At 45.2% G+C, this 13113-nt stretch overlaps 1 protein-coding gene across 1 annotated transcript in view; it reads right to left on the bottom strand.

Moving 5' to 3' along the window:
• The window catches only part of brinp1 (bone morphogenetic protein/retinoic acid inducible neural-specific 1), a 113016-nt gene extending 100580 nt beyond the window's left edge, over positions 1-12436 (bottom strand). The window contains exon 1 of the mRNA XM_064308183.1: positions 11827-12436. The gene's annotated coding sequence lies outside the window, so the exon portion shown is untranslated. The remainder of the gene's footprint in view (positions 1-11826) is intronic.
• Between the last annotated feature and the right edge of the window lie 677 nt (positions 12437-13113).

Here is a 13113-nt window from a genome sequence, read left to right as displayed (position 1 = left end):
TATTTAGCAATTATTTATTCCCCTTTTTTTACCATCCTTTCTTTTTTTCTTCGAATTTCAGGGATCACCGGATTCACGTGCAAACTGAGGCCCACCGGGGCTAGATTGAAACACCCCCCCCCCCTCCCCCCCGCAGTAGATTTCAGCAGAGGAGGCCTCCGAGCGCAGCGATGCCGCTCACGTTCCTCTGCTGACTGTCGCGGAACCTTCCGAGCGGCCTTATCTGAAGAGCATCTGGAGAAGCGGCTCTCCCTGTGATTGAAGATTTGTTTGAGCCTCCTTGACACGTCACATTCAAAACACTAAATCCAAGAAAATAAAGTTCCCCGAAACCTCAAAGGGAGGAGGAGGAGGCGGGCGGAAGCAGCCTGGTTCAAGGGCATTACTCGGTACGGTGCATCCAGCCGAGCGAAGCTCGTTCTTTCAGAGATAAATTGCATCAATTTGGAAGGGAGCGTCTAGAGCCTGTATCTTTGCGATGGTAATGTCTGCCTTTGACAAAGTTCTTATTCATGAAAAGGCGGGAAATCGAATAAACTGTTTACCCCCCCCCCCTCCCCCCCCGTATGTCCCTCAACCTTCAAGATGGCAGTTTGATTAATGCATCAACGGATCATGTGCTTCAATGCTTACGTCTACCATCAGACGCCACTGACAGTCCCACAATGCATCTTTGCTATTTGATATGTTGCATTTTCAATATGAATTACACACATTAAGTCCTGTGCATCCGCTTCCTATAGGAACTCAAGGACTTGCTCGTTTGCCAGAATGGCAGGCAACTCACGCCCGTTTCAAAGAAGCCATAGGGATTCCAACACTGTTATTACAGCACCAAGGGACCAGGTCACAACAGTTACCTAGGTTACCTAGTCTAGACTAACTGTGATTCATTCTGTCTGCCAGTGAAATTTGGGTGAAATGAATTTTGCTCACCGTAACAATTAAGGATCTAAAAAGGAAAATTAAAAAACGGAGAATTCTTTTTTTTGTAACGTGGAGGAACATGAATTAAATTGAACAACAGACTGATTAAAACCCAAATTCAGCAGTGTGGAAAACCAAATGAATACACTCAGCTGTTCCATCAGCATATGGGGGCCCTAAACAAAATTAGATTTCACTACTTGCCGCCTCCCCCCACCCCCACCCTTTTCTTTCTGGGAGGTTGTAATGGCGGAAGGGGTTGGGGAGGGAGGGGGGCTGAGGAGACACTGCGATTGGGGGGGGGCTGGATTGCGTTCAGCGGCCCGGGGGTCAGACACAGTCGCGGTCCTCTCTTGGGCCCTATCCAGTGAGACGGGACCTGAAAGCTTTACCACTTTTATCCCCCGTTACGTTTCGGCTCCGAAAAACACGGGCTCCGTCCCGCGTGTCGAGCGCACAGCGTTCCTGTTTCCGCGTCGGGACCCCTTGACATCGAGGAACGGGTCTATTTTTTACGCGATTGAAGTATCCGCGGGAACAGGGGACGAGTAATTACCAAGCCGACCTAAATATTGGACATTTTGAAGTCCCTCCCGGCCTCGCAAGGGCAGATTCCTATCTGTTACAAGAACCCAGCGCCGCAGCAAAGACGAGGCTGTCTAGGAAAAGGGGGATTTCCGAAACGAGCCTTCGCCTGTCTGTCTGCCTTTCAGCAAGAACTCACCCTCCCACCCCCTGCCTGCACCCAAAGTTATAATTTGTAGGCATTACCTCAGGAGTCCTGTGGATTTGGGAGCAGTTCCCTCCCCCCCATTCTCGAACCATCTCATCCACCACTTTCCTCCTCTCCATCGCCTCCCCCTCCCCCCACACTGACAGAAAGGGGGGAGCCTCTCACAGTTTCCCACCCGTGAAAGGCCTTCTCACTGTCCCCCGATCGCGCACCGACAAGATTTTTTTTTTAAAACGGCTTCTTTCTTTTCTCCCAGAGAAAGAGGAGACGGAGGGAACGGCGTTCCATAATTACCGCTAACTCAAGCGAGCGGCTGTCCGGCCCCGGAGAGCCTCGGCGGGTAAGATCTCAAGCCGGCTCCACTCCACACCCCCTCCCCCCTTCGCTGACCTTGCAGTTTCGAGTTTAGTTTCACTTTTACTAAAAAATAAAATAAAAAGTAGTAACGATAATAACAATAATGACCACAGCCGACTAAGAGCCCTCTGCCGGGTTCTGACTTTCACAAGGCTCCCCCCTCTCTTGAAGTTTGCGTCAGGTTTGAGGCGGATCTGAAAAGAGTCTGAATTTGAAACGCAACGGAACAAGACCAAGAGCTCTCCTGCGGAAGGAGGTACCGGGAGAATTCAAATAAAAATAAAAACTGAGATACACCGTACGGCAGGTCGGCCGTCAGATCCGTGGCAGACTGCGATCCCCGCAGAAATGAAGATACGCCCGTTATAATGCAGCTGCGTGGGTGTTATTTTGATGTTAATTCCAGGCTAATAGTCTGAAACGAGGTGCTCGACAAAATCATTTCGACGATTATCGTTTTTAAGGAGGATTAAACATTTTAACCATCTCCGACCGCTAAAAAAGAAAGTTCACCGACTACACGTGACTACATTCAAGGCTTCAGCCTCAATTAAAGATATGCATAATTTGCAATAACTCCTTGTTATTGGTAATTGGAATCTCACACAGCTCCTTCTGGTCCGTGCAATTGGACTGAAATCCAAACAAGCTTTTCATCGTTTCCATTTCCAATATAATGAAGCCATTTGCCTAAAAGTCAATTTAGGTTTCACCTACTCCACCCCTGCCGCCCGCCCTGTGATTCCATGCTTGCAATCTGAACCCTCCCCCCCCTCCATTGGGTGTGCAATGGAAGCCTTAGAAACATGTTTCTGGATCAGAAACTTTTACAGAAAGTATTGTACAATAGATGAGATTAAAATATATTCTGCAAAATTCCCTGAGAATGAAAAAAAAAAAAAAGCTTAAGTCCTGTCAATATAATTAAAGTCAGGATATCTTGTCTCTGGATCTACAGTAGCCAAAACATCTTTATTATCTAACAAATTCTTCAAAATTTTGCACAGGTCAACGTTCGTATTCAACCTGTGGGACAAATGTTTTTAAAAAATCTAACAACAAACCTAGCACAGTGTGCAATTAAGCAATGTCGTAGTGCAATAAATGTGTAACGGTATATAACATGAGCGTTTCTGATGCATTATGTGATAAGAAATTCTAATAAAAAACAAACATGTTGGAGAGGAACAAGATAACAGAGGTTCACCGTTCAGAGCCGGTCAATAAAACCAATGCCTATTGGTGTGTTGAGATGAGGCTGAGGCTGATTGGAGGGGAGCTGTCCAGTACAGAGAGGCCACTGTGGACAGTGACCTCCCCTAATTAGCCTTCTTTGTGCATGGCAGGCTAATCGCCTCCTATTCAAAGTTGTGTATGGTGTGGTTGGGAGATTTTGGCTGTATTAAAAGCCTGAAGCTTCACTTCAGGTTTTTTTGTTTTTAAACCACATAAGGGATAAGTCAGTGCGGTCAGGACTCAAACCAGGGAACAGTAGCAGCATGCATGTAATCCTTTGGGTGCAGAGGCTCAGCGTAGCTTCCAGTACACACAGAAAACTGGCAGCAGTCACTGCAGTTTGTGTGTTTTATGAGTATTAAACCGGTTATTTTATTTCGGTCTGCTGCCTCACTCGTAAAGTACTGCGGTAATGTATACACACACTCGCACGCATGCACACACACGTGCACACACGCACATAAATGCACACACACACGGGCACACACAAACACACACACAAACACTACATACAAACACGCACACACACACCACATACACATGCACACACACACTATATACACACAAACACATGCACACAACATAAAAACACACACACACACACTACATACACACACACAAACGCATACATACACACACACAAATGCATACATACACACATACACACACACAAACGCATACATACACACATACACACACACAAACGCATACATACACACATACACACACACAAACGCATACATACACACATACACACATTTCCCTCAGTTTTACGCAGCAAAACCAGGTCAGTCGCATCGGTGTGCTCAGTTACAACCGGGATGCAGAGTCTTGCTTACTTCACATTCTGATTACTGGCGTTTAATAGACTCAATTAAACACACTTGCCCAGTGGCAGAACTCGTGATTTATAAAGAGAATCAGATGAAGAGCAGGCGAGATAGAACTGAGACGTGAATGCAGTCAGACAAGCATACTTTACGGCAGCTACAGAGCAGCGAATAATCCTTAATAGTTAGTGACTTGGATCAGCAGTGTGGCGCTAACATTCAGAGCACCTGAACAGTGTGTCAATTATCGGTGGGCGGCAGTGATATAACATGCTAACCTCTGAAAGTGAACATGAGGAAAACAGATCAAGGTAGTAAAGCAGCCTTAGAGCACTTGAGATGTGTGGCATGCATGACTTTACCTTAGAAGAGCATAAGCTAATGATGGTCCTTGTTCAGATCCTCCGTAAGAGGCAATGAGCGACAATTAAAAAGATAAGAACAATAGAGTGTGTGGAGCACCTCGCCGCTGTGTCTCACCGTTAGCAGCGCGAAGGCGTGGGTCCGGGCGAGACGACGCGAACGGGCGATGGCAGAACGGCGGGCTCACGGGAATGCTAGTCGGCGCCGCTAATGCACGTTTAAGGAATGCGAATGAGCGCGGGGGGGAGAGTCGTCCATCAGCTTGCAGACGGACTGAAATCGACACTGAGGAACAGGTGAGGAATGAGGAGAACATGCAAAGGATGCTGGGTAAGAATATGCTGGGGGAGGAGATCATGTGACTCAGGGAAATGCTCTATCCAGGGCATGTGGTCCTGCCAGCGATGGGGGGGGGGGGTGTTGGGGTCAGGGGGAGTTCACCACAGGACAGAGTTCCTCTTGTTTGTTCTTCTTGTTGTTGTTGTCATTTCCCATTTCCCCCCCTTCAGAAAGATTGAGGTGAAGGAGCACACACACCACCACTTACGGGAATGGAGCTCGGGGGGGGGGGAGGGGGGGGCTGGATGACAAGCTTCAGATCCACAGCCGATATCTCGCCGGCGGTGGGCATCGGGGACGCTTCTCCCACCCCACCCCCCCCGGTCCTGCCCGGATGGCGGGCATCGCACGGAATTTATTTTTTGGATTTTTTTTTTTTTTTTTTTTTTCCCTTCCTTGCATTCGCCTACTCACCAGGAAAGACTACGGCAACCGTATCCAGGAGCCAGCTGGCAGGGCCCCCAGGCTCCACCCCACTCCCCCCCCACTGGGATGCCATTGTTTATTAACAATCCCAGCAGCCCCTTCGGCGTGGAGCGGGCCGGGCCCTGCTGGTGGGCTGGCTTTATCGCCGGCGCAGAGGGGGGGATTTCTCTGCGCTGCGAGGGCCAGTCCTCGGGCACACGCTGGCAACCCGCGGTGACCTCCGGCTAACGTCTCATTCCGACCCGCGATCGCGTAAATGGGGAAATTATCGAGCTTCATTAGACCGAATGAGCTAGCAGTCAGCGCGTTCGACAGTGCGCCCTATTATTTATAAAGGTTTGCACTGCCCGTCGGACTGTGGTGCAACGTCAAAGAGGGCTGCTGATCTTTATCTCAGCCAATCAGCTGAAAGCAGGGAGGGGTTCAGCCAATCAGCTGAACGCAGGGACAGGTTCAGCCAATCAGCTGAAAGCAGGGACCAGAGGGGAGGGGGGTAACATATCTAACTCCTTACAGAGTGCCAGGCCTGTAGGGAGCAACTACATTAAAGAGATCCTGCGCAATCGGACACCCACTTCAAAAAATCTCTGTTTACTTCCAGAACTGTCACACCGGAGCAGGGCGGGCATCGATATCGTCTTCCTCCGTGCGTTCCCTCGCGCGGCCATAAATCCACAGCGCGCTTTCCCCCCCGTCACACAAACAAACCACAGCAAACCCGGGCGGACGAGCCAGAAACGAGCCGCGTGAATAACTGCCCCCCACAACCGCGGCACGCGGCCGCCAAGAGGGACCCAAAGATTCATTTTAATACTTTCAAATTGCGTTTTCCTTCCCGGGGGTAATTACGGTTGCCGTTCAATATGGCCGACCGCGATATTGCGGCCTGGAATCCCATCTCTTACAGGCGTGTTTGTAAAACTTAATTGTGCCTTTCAAATTACCGGCTTCTCCGCGATTCGGGGACGGCTCGCTAATGAATACGTGGGAGAGGGCTCGGCTTTTAAAAAGGGGAAATAAAACACGGGTTTATGAGATTAGTTTCAGGTCTGAACGCAATCTCGGCTCCGTGTCCAAAAAGATGAGATCAGCGCAAGGCAAAATAAAGTAGGTAGCATCACTGGGGAAGAAGGACAACAAATGCATATATACAGCATATGGACAAAGACTCCCAAAAATAACCCCTAGATAATTCAAGAGGTGAATTGTTGACAAATATCATCCAAATTGTTGACAAATACCATCCAAAAGAGTATTTGATTCTTTCGACACTGGATCGAGTCTCCTGACCTCCTAAGTCAGTGGTCAACTCTCACTGAGGCCTTTTTGCAGGTTTCTTCAGCTCAGATTTGATTATTTAGTTAAATTATTTTGCTGAATAGGAGCCAGTTTGTGCACAATGGGACCACGACGTCAATGGTTACCAGGATTGTCTAAATAAAAAATTTTTTATTTCTGTGCTCAATGCAGTTTTATCCATATGGCTGATGAGTAATTGACTCAATAAAGGCAGCATTAATTGGCTGAAGAAAACCTTATAACGGCCATCCATAATCCTGATTTGAACCACGTCCTAAGTCACAACACTCTCTGTTGAACGACCTTTTATGCCTAACTTCTCTGAATTTCCACGTGTCATTTCAGGTTCAAAATTCAGTTTGTGGCTAATCAACCAGTTTTAATGAGGCAAACCAACGGAACTGGTCCAATGCGTTTCCAGGGAATGCCTAGAAATCAGCACAAAACACACTTATTTTAATTTACTATCCCCAGAGAGTATCTTATTCTCCATCAGGTGTTTCCCCCGGGATTGTGCAGGAATTTCAATAATCAGCCATGGATCTGTATTCATTCTGAAAGGCAAGGAGACCTCATTTATGAATTCGCTGATTCATAATCCTTTTGAATTCCCCCGTCGTCTGCCGGACACACTTTTTGTTGAAGCCGATTCACATTCATATACTAGAGCATGCCAGAGAGTTTGGAATGCCACGATGCCAATAGTCTTTTACCGATAACAGTGAAATGCTGCAAACGCATCCAACCGTTTTACCTTCATTGCCTGCAAAACGACTCACTAACAACAGGAAAGTAGGCGTTTTCTCGATATCTGCATTTTGTTTTCCCACTTGTCATGTATCCATCTTATTTTCGGCGGAAATGAGGGTGTGGTCGAGCTTGCCGGTTTTGACCGGTCGTTTCCAGCGCGTGCAGTTGCGAGCGGAAACACGTTCTCTGTAAACGCCGCGCTGTTCGGCGCTAACGGTGTTAGCTATCGCCCGAGAAGCAATGAATCCCCGATGCAGACGCCTCAGGCTCAAATCAATGACATAAGCGGGTAAGAAAATAATGATATTGGCACAGACTGAAGCCCAGCAGGTTGGATGCTGGGTATCGTTCAGTGCATCCTGAATTGCAGGGTGAAGCCGGTTCCCGGGTTGGGTAAGAGATCCCGTAGGATTCGTCCCACGATGCAATCTAACCATCAGGCTAACTAGCTAGATACAATAGCGGCTCCTGCCCTGCTCCTCGGTTTTGTTTTTTTACACCACTCCGGTTCAGTTAAGGGATCACTATAAAACTCCATCTCGGAAATTTAATGGGTATTTGCTTCCGAGTCTGCCTCGTTAATTTAGCAGCTAAAAATGTAATCATCTTGGACCTCCAATCCATTTAACAGACGTAACTAAAAAACAAATGGGGGTTCTGGTTAATCAGTACAGAGCAGCTTGACAGCTTGACATCACATCACATTACGTTACATCACGTTAAATTGCATCACATTTTACAAGCACTTTTTACCAGAGCAACTTACAATATACTTCCGCTTACATTTGGTACTCGATAAGGGAATTTAGTCGACCATATGTGGTGTAAATTTCACATTTGGCACTCTGCAGTCTGCAGAAATAAAACCAAACTTATGACCAATCAGCAGATTAATCAATTTTTTAACCATTCTAAACATGAGGCCTGTTGTAGCAGCTGCCATTAAACCCCACTGTGATGATTACCACTGCAGGGAAAAGTATCTTACATTTTTCAGTCAGGATACACCAAGGATCCTCGCTCGTCTGTGTATTAAAGTCCATTTTTAGCAACACCACACCCTCTTATATTAATCTTTCTTTGCCATCGGGAGTTATTGAACCCAGTCATATGCAGCAGTTGGCTTTACTCCTGCCAATCAGAGGACGCCTTTGGAATTCCTTAAGCCAATTAGAGACAGTCTGTGCCATTTCCCCGCCCAATGGCTGACTGGTGTTGGCATTCCGCCAGCCAATGAGCTGTACACATTGAGGTCCTTCTCTGGTAACAGGGAACCACACTTCCTGTCCCACTTTTTATCTGCATAGAGTGGGACTATGATTCTGTGCCCAAATGTGACAAGTATGTTGCATTGCTGTGTGAACCATGGCAACACAAATGAGCTGTCAGTCAATCTCAGACATCCACCACAAGCATCACACAAGATCATACCTACAGCCTACTGACAGGCAATGGTACTACAGTGGAAAAGAAAGAGCAACATTTTAGATCTGCAACCATGCTCGGCTTGGCACTATGAATGTGCAAATGTTATAACCATTAGTATACTGATATTAATTTATCATGTACAGTATTTGTACATATTATTGTAGATATGTGCATGTGAAACACACAAGTAATGAAAAGAATATGATTTACTTCCATGTAAACATGTAATTTACTTCAAAATCTGTAAATTGATGTTTTGGATCATGATGACGTCAGTATTCATTGTAGCGTTCACTTATGAGCTTGCTGGCACCAGCTGTTGCAATATTCACCCAGTGCGTAAAGAACGTCAGAGAGGAAGCGTGCTGGCCATGCTGCTTAATGAATAGAGAACAGGAATTTGTAGCTAAATCTGAAAATGCACATGGAGTCTAACCCCCATAGTCTTGCGTCGACCTTTCTGTTGTAATGCCTGGCAGGCTGCCATTAGCCTGATAAAACCACAGCAATTACAGCACTGAGAAACATTTACATTTTTCATCCTTTATTTAACCGGGTTTTTTAAATGGAGAACTCTAATAAATTCTCTTTTTCAGTGGGATTATGTCTCTTTTGCAGTGGGATTGTCACTTTTGCAGTGGGATAATGTCACTTTTGTAGTGGGATTATGTCACTTTTTCAGTGGGATTACATCATTTTTTCAGTGAGATTTTGTCTCTTTTTCAGTGATGACCTGGGGAATAAAAATAGGTGCAAGTGCAGTGGATTCTTTGGCCAATAGGATCTAGGGATTAGGGTGATTAGAGCCAGATGTTGAGTGGGTAGGGCACTGGGGTTAACACCCCGTCTCTTTAAAAAACAATTCTATGGGATCTTTAATGACCGCGGTGAGTCAGAACCTCAGGTTCGGGTCTTATCCAAAAGATGGACGAGACAGAGGAAACATCTGAGAAAAGTACATTTTGATGTTGACATGTTTCTGAGCCAGGCTCTACCTTGTATCGGACATCAAAACCAGACAACAGTATAACTAACACCAAATCCACTTCAGCATTGCCAGTGTTCTTCCTCTGTCCTCACTGTTATCTAGCTGTTTATGCCACTGCTGTATCATACACTATTGTTTTCTACTATGGAATTTATGATGTGAAATACATTTGAAGAAGAGTCCAAACCTTGACTTTTCAGGGAAAAAAAAACTCTGAAAACAACGCATAATCATTACATTTATCTCAATTTGGTTGAGTATTAGATTCTGGGACTTAAATTTGCATTACAAACAACTTTTCTACATTACAGATCAGTCTGTGAATATCTATTGTCTTATTGAATCTAAATATCAGACCTGGCAAATATTAGTTTGTCTCCAACAGTGTATTTGTCTGTGAAACTGGAAAAATTCTAAAGCAGCCCTATTTTAGAGGGTATACGGATGAAAGAAACAATGAATCACAGTAACTAATAATATTTATCTGTTAAACTGATATTTCACCTCAGTGAGGTTTCGTACATTCTGGGATTAAGGTTACACTCATTGCCAATGCCATACATAAATACCGGCTCCCTGTTTGTATAATTTGATTACACTTGCACCAGTCAAGATTGATATCTTCTATCTTATTTCCCAAGTATCAACAACACTTTCAATTAACTCGTCGTTAAAGTGAAACGTGACAATGGACGCAAAAAGTGCGCGAGCTCCCCCTGCAGGTGGCCATAAGAAATACAACAGCCCAACAGCTCCAATACAATGGAGAACCCTCAAATGTGCGCCCGGAGTTCAAATGATAAATCACAGTGATACATCAACTTATTTCTCCCATGACACGAGTAGCACAAAATGTCGGAAACGGCAGAGTGTTGGAGAACGTTAAGCACTACAATGGACGGCGGGATGCATGGGATTTGCCAGAGTATTAGTGTATTCTCACATATTTTTGTCAACTGTGCTTTGCGAATGAAAGCACATTGACATTAACTTAGAATCAGAAATTCGAAAACAAACGAAAAACAGCATGTAGGATCTTTCAATACTGCACACGTCTTATAAAAAGGTTTCATTCTTTGATTGGCGCTATCCACGTACACAATTAATTCCCTGAAAACGAAGCATAATTGTTATTATGAATTACTATGCGGCATGAATTGTTTTCTGAAGTCTATGCTTCATTCCATATGATAATGAACCAGGACTACACACGTTCACAGTCAGAACTGACAGAGCTCGTGCATTACGAGCCAATGAGCCTGGTGCAGAATGTGACCTGCGTCGCGTGCTAAGTCTTGCAGCATCACGCTCTCGGTATTGCTTATGTAGTGTATAACAGAGCAATATCCGAAGAAAACGCGAACGTGGGATTTGCCCCTTTAGGCGACACTTGACGCTTGAAAGGGGCAATCGGAGTGCACAGTCCTACCAATTGAAATAAACGAGAGCCTACCCGTTCCGGCCAAAGTAGAATAAAATTGTAACCTATGGTCCTAGCGTCCTGTATGCAGATTCCTTCGTAACCCAAATTGAAGCCAAACTTTATGAGGCTGCTTAGACCATTATGGGGCAATTTTCTAAACGCCGAGGGATGGTATGCCTTTGTGGTCAGTGAAAAAGAAGCGGCGCGTGGACAGAAAACAGATTCCGACCTCCTACTCTCCCTATCCGTCGCTCGGTAGCTTTTGCTTACATTGTTCGTTGATCCAACCGGTCCATTTGAAACACATCTACTCTAAGGTTATTCAACCATAGCTAAGAATAACATTCAAATTTAATAATATGTTATAAAATCGAATGCAAATCGAAGTCGGCACTAAGATTTATCTAGTGTGAAACTAACTGAAAGGACAGTGACCTAGCTTCCGCATGCAAAAATCTGCAGATGGATTCGGCAGAGAACTGCAACTGTAAAAAAAAAAAAAAAAAACGATCATGGTCAAAAAGCGAGAAATAAAATTAAACAAGATCGGAGATTATGAGTCTACCACCTCGCGTTTTAAAAGACATCACAATTTCTCGAAACTGCACAAAATCTCCAAGTCCGGATCTAACAGAAAGCGGCTTTAAAAAACGCATGCCTCTTTTGACTATTTCTATCACAGAAAACACCGAACCACATCAGAATTTTGCATATATTGTGATCTTACCTAAAACTGATTCTCCCCTACGGCTGGAATTTGAAGTCCCCCGTGTTTTATTCTGTTGGCGAAAAACTTCTGCTGTTTGAGCGTACGTATCCAGTGTTCATGCTGGTAGCCCAATCTCTGATGCTGGATTGCGGATGAGTTGGCAGTCCTTCTCATGCTCGAGAGAGAGAAATCCTTCGGTTCGGCCAGGTTATGATCATGAGTGTACAGGGGAAAGACGCAGGCGACCAGAGAGCGTGTGTGGGATGGAGGGGTCGGCGAATCGGAGGAATAAAAATCCGACGTGATCTGACGTGATCAGTAGAGAAAGAGCGAGCGGGCGACGAAGGCAGCGTTGCGACTGCGAGAGTGATCAGGTGGAGAAGCGCGCGCGCTGGATGTCAGTGAAGGTACACTGAGGCAAACTGACTGGAGAGCACGCGCAAACGGGAGAAAACCAGAGGGAGGTACTGAGATAACAGTTTTGTATTGTAGAGAACGGCACTGCTAGACAGTCAAGGGGAGGGACTGGACCTTTTAAAGTGTACAGGCAACAAGAACGCAAGGACAGGGGCGATCGAGTCGCGTCGAGGTTTATTTCAATCGACCGCGACTGCATATGTCTATAGCCCCGGATGCAATGCGAGTTAAGCATGACGCTGCCAGGAAAAGCACGCAGTAAAACCGACCGCAAAGGCAGGTTTTATAGCCCATGGATCAAAACAAGATTAGTTCGATCATGGCTTAGTACTGTTCCACTAGACGATAAGGACGAATAACCCCGAGGAAACATGACGGTATACTCTGTCGATTTTAACCCACTCAAAGGCGCGAAACACCGAGTGTTTTCGGCCGTCTCAGGAAACGGAGCAGCACACCGGTTCGCCGAACGCCGCTATAGCCTACAATTTAGTGGCCGTAAATACAACATGGAACTATGTTGTATGTTGTAAATACAACATACAACATAGCAATAAAGTCTATGCATTGCGACGATGGAAAGCATACATTTTATGATTAATTGTAGTTTCTTGTATTTATTTTAGGGACCGGTGCGTACGAAGGATTTAGATGACAAAGTAATGTTCAATGTAGGCCCTATTTAACTTAATCAGGCAAGATTGAATTGGATTATTAAGCGATTGTTTTACTTAAAACGTTTTTTCGAAATCCACACACATACTTACTCACGCACAAAATACAAAGCAGAAAACAGCATAGATATACAGAGATATTTTTTAGGTCAATAATCGTTTATAATGTTAAATATAGGATTAAAATGTATAATTTATAATTAAATGTTTAATG

This window comes from Anguilla rostrata, chromosome 14, assembly GCF_018555375.3.
Source record: "Anguilla rostrata isolate EN2019 chromosome 14, ASM1855537v3, whole genome shotgun sequence".
Taxonomy (NCBI): domain Eukaryota; kingdom Metazoa; phylum Chordata; class Actinopteri; order Anguilliformes; family Anguillidae; genus Anguilla; species Anguilla rostrata.
The sequence above is the reverse complement of the archived record's forward strand: the minus strand, read 5'-3'. Positions and strand labels throughout refer to the sequence as shown.